Here is a 7,582-nt window from a genome sequence, read left to right as displayed (position 1 = left end):
ATTAGTGCTTAGCACTTAGCATAGTGCTTTCACATAATAAGATCTTAATAAATGCTTTTTCATTTATTAATTAATTCATTAATTTGTCCATTCATCCATTCATCCATCCATCCATCCATCCATTCATCCATCTATCCATCCATCTATTTATCCATCTATCCATTCAAAATTATATTAGCTTTTTTGACTGCCATAGCATGCTAGTGGCTAATATTAACTACAGGTCACTAAGGGGGCTGCTAGGTGGTACAGTGGAGAGAGCACTGAACCTGAAATCAAGAAGGTTCATCTGGTCTCAGACACTTATTTAGCTGTGTGACCTTAAAAAACTAATTTAACCTTTGTTTACCTCAGTTTTTTTTTCTTTTTTTCATAACCCAAGAATTTTTATTGTTTTTATTTTGCAGTCACATATGCCATGAATTCGTAGGGAATCGATTCCAACAGCTCAGGTTCCTTGCCATTGGTTCTCACAAAGTGTACTTCTCCGGGTGGAGCAGGCTGGCGCTTCAGTTGAACCCAAGTGCCTTTCTCTTTGGCTTCCTTCTTCTTCTGATCATTTTCCTTTACCCGCTTCAGAAAGCTATCTCTGCTCTTGGAATGCTTACTACGCTCAATACACACATTAATTCTCTTGTCTAGAATGTTGCCCTTAACTTGTTTATTTACAACAATGCCTACAGCATGTTGAATAACATTATAGACCCATCCAGTCTTGCCATGGTAACATTTGTGGGGCATTCCTTGCTGAACCGTGCCCACACCCTTGATATCTACAATATCACCTTTCTTGTATATTCACATATACATAGCCAGAGGGACAACACCATGTTTTCAAAAGGGCCTAGAAAACATGTATCGTATCCCTCTCCTTTTTCATCACTTTTGTATTCGTCAGTTTGGCAACTCACTGGGAAGGAAATAATACACCATGAAGTGAGAGCCACTCGAGCTCTGTGTACCTGGAATATGGCCTGCCTCAGTTTCTTCAACTGCAAAATGGGCATAATAATAACTGCTATCTCCCAGAGTTGTTGTGAGAATCAAATGAGACAATAAATAATGTATTTAACACAGTGCCTGGCACATAGTAGGGAGTACATAAATGATAGCTGCCATCATTATTAATAATGTTGTTCTTTATAATAATTGAAATAATAATAATATATGCTGTCCTGGGCACTTACAAGTTAAGGGGCTTGTCCAGGGTCCACCAATTAGTATGTGTCAGGGCAGGACTTGAAACCATGTCTTCCTGACTCTGATGCTAGCTTTCTATCCACTATATACCATGGTGCTTTATGACTAAAAATCATGGGATACCCAAACCTCATGGATATCAGAACCACAGCCTACTCATAGGCCAATAGATATCATGGTGGGCATAAGTAGGCTTTGTGTGGAACCAATGATTGCTTGTATGCAAGGTATGGTGCAAAAGACATCACTCATGCCAGAAGTATGCTTAGCCCAAACACTCACAAGTGGGACTGAATAAGATTAAAATATAATTGGGAAATATTTAACAAAATAAATTTAAAAATATAATAGAACATAGATAATGTTAATGCATGGTTTTCCTAGTCAAATCCTGTCTACAGAGATCCTTACTTGAGTTTGACATCACTGACTTAAGATATATATGTAACATATATGTACATGTATATGTATGCATATACACATACATACATATTATATATGTACATATATATACATAGATAGATAGATAAATAGATAGATAGATCAGAACCATAGGATAGCCATGTTTCCAGAGGGAAAGATAGCCACAAAATATTAACCAAACAGATAAATAAACAAAAAAAGTGTCTAGTATAGCAGAGTTGTCTTCTGCATGGGATTTATGGAAGGAAATAGACAAAAGATATAAAGAATGAATCAGTATTTATGAGTTTCAATTTTCAGTGGAAAAGGGAATATCTATTTTGATGAGATCTTTCATTTGTCAAAGTATTGAAATGAGTATAGAGAAACATTAAAAAAAAACATGGGGAAAATGATAAAAAGAGAACCAAGCATATATATTAGAAGTCAGCATCAGGGGAACATGATAAGTAAATAAGAGAAGATGAGGAAGGTTTATGAAAACAGTTAAGTTATTGCGCTGAGGAGTAAAATTGAAAACATGCAATGTATAAAACAATAGAACTTTGTTATGTCAAGTTTTAACTCACACAAAGGAGAACCCAAGACCCAGAATGAGACATTTAGGGACCAAATTATGGGAGGTAGTCCTGCTCCTTTATTGGTTCAGAGGAAAGGAAGATTAGTCATGGTGAGGGTAGTCAGCAAAGCCTTCAAAGAGGAAAAAAATAGGTTTTATACTGAATTGTAAGAGCTGTGTATGTAAACCTGGGAGAGATGGAAACATTGAGAATGAAGAGAAAAAAATATTCTCTGTTTGTCACCTTTCCCCATATGTGTTGTCATTTTTCAGTTGTGTCCAACTCTCTATGACCCCACTTGGGGTTTTCTTGGCAAAGATACTGGAGTGATTTGCCATTTCCTTTTCCAGCTCATTTTACAGATGAGAAACTGAGGCATATAGGGTTTAGTGACTTGCTCAGGATCACATAGCTACCAAGTGTCTGAGGCCAGATTTGAATTCAGGAAGATTAGCCTTCTTGACTTCAGGCCAGATTCTCTATCCACTGCCCCAACTCTCAATTAAAGTGATATTAGGCGTTTTGTAATGAGGGTCTAAAATCTGAAATTTTAAAAAGATGTATTTTATTTTTACTTATGGAATAAAACATATATTTCCATAACATGGTACAATAAAAACAATGATTTGGGAATATCACATTTGCTCTGTTTTTTTCATCCTATAGTCAGAAGAGGTTCAGAGGGTTAGGCAGCCTATAATCTATAACAATAATAACTTCATAATAACTCACTTCTTTATAGTGATTTCATGTTCGCAAATTGCTTTCCATATATTATTTCATATGATCCTTACAAAAACTCTGTAAGATTGGTAATACATGTATTATTATCCCAATTTTACTGACAAGGAAATTGAAATTTAAAGAAGTTGGGTGCCTAGCCTACAACTCCATATTTAAAATGTATCAGAGGCAGCTCAGGTCTCTTCTGAAAGTGTTTTTTTCACCATACCAGAGAAACATAGGATCATACATATAGAATTGGAAAGGACCTTAAAGTATGTCTACCTCACACTGTCTTGTTCTCCATGGAATGTGGCCTTACTGCTCAAGCTGGCTTTTGGGATGTGTGCTAGACACTTCTTCCCTTTCATCAATACTTTGTCAAATAAACAGATGGATGAATCACCTGCCCTTCTTTGCTAATTTTTTTATTTATTCATTAATTCATTAATTTGTCCATCCATCCATCCATCCATTTATTCATCCATCTATCCATTCAAAATTACATTAACTTTTTTGACTGCCATAGCATACTAGTGACTGATATTAAGCTATGGTTCACTAAGGGGCACTCTATTGTGGATAGTCTTCCTTAGTGAAGAGAGAAAAGAAAAAAAAAATGTGGACCAGTAATCATTTCGCCTGAATGAATGGGTCACTTCCAATGCAAAGACCCCAAGGACTGTTGTTTTCATCTCTAAGTAGAAAGATTTCATTGTTGATTGGTGTAATTTCCCAAATGATGCTTGGCAAAAGATGACAGTATGAGTACAAACATCCAAGATGAAAAATAGCTCAAGTGTAGGTTGATGCTGGAAAAGGGGGAGATTATTTACTTGAAAGATATGGATTTATCCTTTCACTTTTTAGGTTCTATTCAGCTTTCTGTCTTTGATTGAGTGGCCGTGTTCCACTCATCATATGCCTCAAAATTGGAAGTAATAACTAGATGTTTAGTTTCTTTGCTTTAATGGTGGGTTTACTTGCCATGAGTTTTATAATTCAAACCTTGTGGTTTGATGATAGAAAATATGGTACAGTGGGAAGTGTGAGGGATTTGTAATCAGAGGTTCAGATCTTTCAGCTCCTTGTTTCCTTTTGACCTTAGGTAAGTCACTTAACATCTCTAGACCTCTATTTCCTTGTCTCTGACCTGTGGCAGTTGAACTAATAATATGGTATATTGGAAAGTGCACAATAGCTCTGGAGTCCAAGTATCTGCCTTCAAATCCCACCTTTGAAGTTTGCAGACTATATGACCTTGCCTGAGCCCCATTTCCTCATCTGTAAATTAAGGTTTGATTAGATGCCCTCTGAGGTCACTTCCAGGCCCAAATACATAACTTCTTCTTAAGTGGATTCTATTGCAATCACAGATAACTTTTGACAATTAGCTCATGGAAACTACCAGCTGCCAATGTAAAACAGAACATAATAGATGATCTCAAAGAACTTTTATTTGGCTTCACATTGTGTTTTTGTACTTACTTTGGAATATGGGTGTGGTTCCATGTCCTTGCCCTACTGTTCAAGAGAATTATTTGCTATTATTTAGCAATAATATGTATTTGAATATGTATGCCAAGTATTTTTTTCTGTATTAGGAAAATTAGAGTCTGGAAAGCCACCCACTACTGGGGGAGGGGCCTGAGCTATGATTCAGCAATCTGGGCTCCAGGATGAGGGTTAGAGTGAGAGAGACTCAGAAAAGTAGCCCAGTATTTGTTGGCCCCAGGGGGTTTCTGTTATCTCCATCCCACTAAAGAATTGGGAACCAGGGAGGCCCAGAACCTGGCATTTGGAGAAATAGCCCTCAGTAGATGTGGGCTTTGAATAAAAAGAAGAGACCCAGAATTGGCAGCAGCCTGTTTTAGATCTGGGCTTGTATGGAGGTAGTGGTGATCTTAACCTTATCATAATGCCAGAACCAGTGATCTCCAGAGAGGAGGTAGCTCTGATGACTACGACAATATTCTAGAGAATCCTTCTCCACAAACAAGGACAAGATCAGTCTTCACTATGGTCCAGGACCAATTACTCCAAACATAAGGGATGGAACAAAGGAAAAAAATAATTTGTAATGCTGGAACATTGAGATATTCAGGAGGTGAGGAAAAAGATAGCATGGAAAATAGAAAAGGACATTAGCCCTAGACTCAGGAGACATGAGTTCAAATCCTGTCTCTGAGATTCATTACCTGTACCCCTTGGCAAATCACCTGACTTTTCTAAGCCTCCGTTTCCTCACCTGTAAAATGGAAGAGTTGGATTAGATAGTTTCTATAATCCTTTTAAGCTCTAGAATTATGTTCCTATAACTAAAGGCTTAATTTGTCCTGAAGCCTAGGAGAATAAATTTAGAAGAGACAAGAGAGAGAAGGGGCATCACTCAGGGAGGGAGAGGACAAGAATAGGATTTTCCTAGTTCCTTTACAAGAATTTCTAAGGTGAGCAAAGCAAAGGTTATTTCCTTAGAGGCTAAAAGGTCAGAAAACAGACTGTTCTGGATAGATGAAATTAATCAAATAATAAGTATTTATTAAGCATCTACTATGTGCCAAAGGGTAGGTAGTAGAAGTAGGGTGCCTGCCACATCTATTGCTGATACTGGGTGGGGGTGGATGGATGGGCAGATCCCAGAAGAACTGGGGAAATTTAAACTTTGTCAGTCAAATTCATTATTTAGAAAATTAAAATCAACAAACATTTAGTAAGTACCTATTATGTGCTGGCATTATTCAAGACATGGGAGATACACACACACACGCACACACACACACACGCCAAAACAAAAACAAACAAACAAAAAACCCTGTCCTCAAAGAACTTATATTCTAATAGGGGAGATGTATACCTGTGTAATTATATACAAAAATAGGGATAGTGACAGGAAGTGTGATTTTATAAGTCTAGTGAGGAATCTTTCACAATCAATGCAGGTCAGTACCTCCTTTGCAATATATAGTCTTAGAAAACTTTCTAGAGAATATTGAGTGGCTAAATAACTTTCCACAGTTACACAGAAATTATGTGTCAGAGGTAGGTCTTGAACCCAGGTGCTCCATTTTCAAAGCCAGCTCTGTATCCTCTATATTACACTATAATTTCGTGGGGGAGGGAGAAATGGAACTAGTAACTGGTGGGGGTGGGGAGTGGGGTCAGGAGAAGACTCATGAAGGTAGTAGTGTTTGAGCTGAGCCTTGAAGGAAATTGTAGGTTTTAAGAGGTGAAATAGGGGGACAGCCTGTCCACAGGCATGGAGATGGGTGATAAAATGTGCATAGGGCCCAGTAAGAAGCCCAGTTTGTCTGTATCTAGCCTGAACTAGGTTAGACAGTTTGACCACAGATAAGCGTTGGATGACAGTAGTTAGAGAAGTGAGGAGAAAGGATTAAGAAAGGCCAAGGATATTTCCCCATAAATATGATTGTGGAACCAAGGTATTTAGTAGCAAAACCTCTATATCTTTGTCCCTTATCCCTTTTTTATTTATCCCCACCCATGGGGCCTAATAGTTTAACAAAAACCACATCTATCTGCCCATCTATCCACCCCCACCAAGTGTCAGCAATAGATGTGGCATTAAAGATTTCCTAAAAGTACCATATTCTGTTTTCCTATATCAGAGAAGTGAAGTGAAATGGCTTACATTCTCTCCCCTAGTTTCAAATGGGGGACAGAGGTCAAATTCACAAAGGAGAAAAGGTGGGGAGGTGGTAGCTAGTATATGATATTGATCACTAGATGGTAAGCTTGCTAATGGAAGAAAATGATGGGTCATAGGGATGGGAAGAATTAGGGGTGAAGTGAAGTAATAGGATCATAATGGCACATAATGGATTTGGCAACACTTCTAGTAATTCACAGTAATTCAAGTTATAGAATGAAGCCACGCTGGGAAAACTTCATTGAGGATTAGCTGGAAAGACACTCAGTTTCCTTTAACTGCTCAGATCTGTATAAATGCCAATACAAATAATTGTTACTAAGCTCATAGTCTTTCTGGCTCACTACTTTTATAGGACAGGGAAGGTAATTAATTGTCTGAATTTACTGATGACTCTTCTTTTTGCTCCTGCAGTGCTATTGGCTATAAGCAAAAGGAAAAAGAAGGTGGAGTTAAAAAAGGAGCTCTTGACTGGGTGGCTCAGTGAATAGAGTGTTTGGCCCAGAGTCAAGAAGAACAGAGTCCAAATCTGCCTTCACGCATTTAACTAACTCTGTACAAGTCGTTTAACCTCTTTCTGCGTTAGTTTCCTCATCTGTAAAGTGGAGGAAATAATAGCACCCACCTCCCAGGATTGTTGTGAGGATCAAATGAGATAGTAATTGTAAAGCACTTAGCACAGTGCCTGGCAAACAAGAGGTGCTTAATAAGAGCTTTTTCTTTTCCCCCCAGTCTGAGAGTCAAAAGACCTAAGTTTTGGTCCCAGTTTTGCCACTAAATAGCTTGTGACATTACACAAAGTTCTTTGATTCTCAGAGACTCAATTTCTTCATGAGGGACTTAGGTAAGATTGTGATCTCTAAGGTCTTTTCTGGCTCTAACATTCTATGAAATGACTATCAGGGTTTAATTAAGCAGAATAGGGACTCTGTCTCTAAGAATTTAAAACTAAAATTTCCTGTGTAGTAGTAGTAGTAGTAGTAGTAGTAGTAGTAGTAGTAGTAGTAGT

General features: G+C 37.8%; 1 pseudogene; it reads right to left on the bottom strand.

Annotated features, from left to right (window-relative positions):
• Window positions 1-396: 396 nt before the first annotated feature.
• LOC114028255 lies at window positions 397-1,249 on the bottom strand (annotated as a pseudogene).
• Between the last annotated feature and the right edge of the window lie 6,333 nt (window positions 1,250-7,582).

This window comes from Vombatus ursinus, unplaced genomic scaffold (genome assembly GCF_900497805.2).
Source record: "Vombatus ursinus unplaced genomic scaffold, bare-nosed wombat genome assembly UNPS02014874.1, whole genome shotgun sequence".
In the NCBI taxonomy this organism is placed as follows: Eukaryota; Metazoa; Chordata; class Mammalia; order Diprotodontia; family Vombatidae; genus Vombatus; species Vombatus ursinus.
Note: the sequence above shows the minus strand (reverse complement) of the source record. Positions and strands in the feature narration are given on the sequence as shown.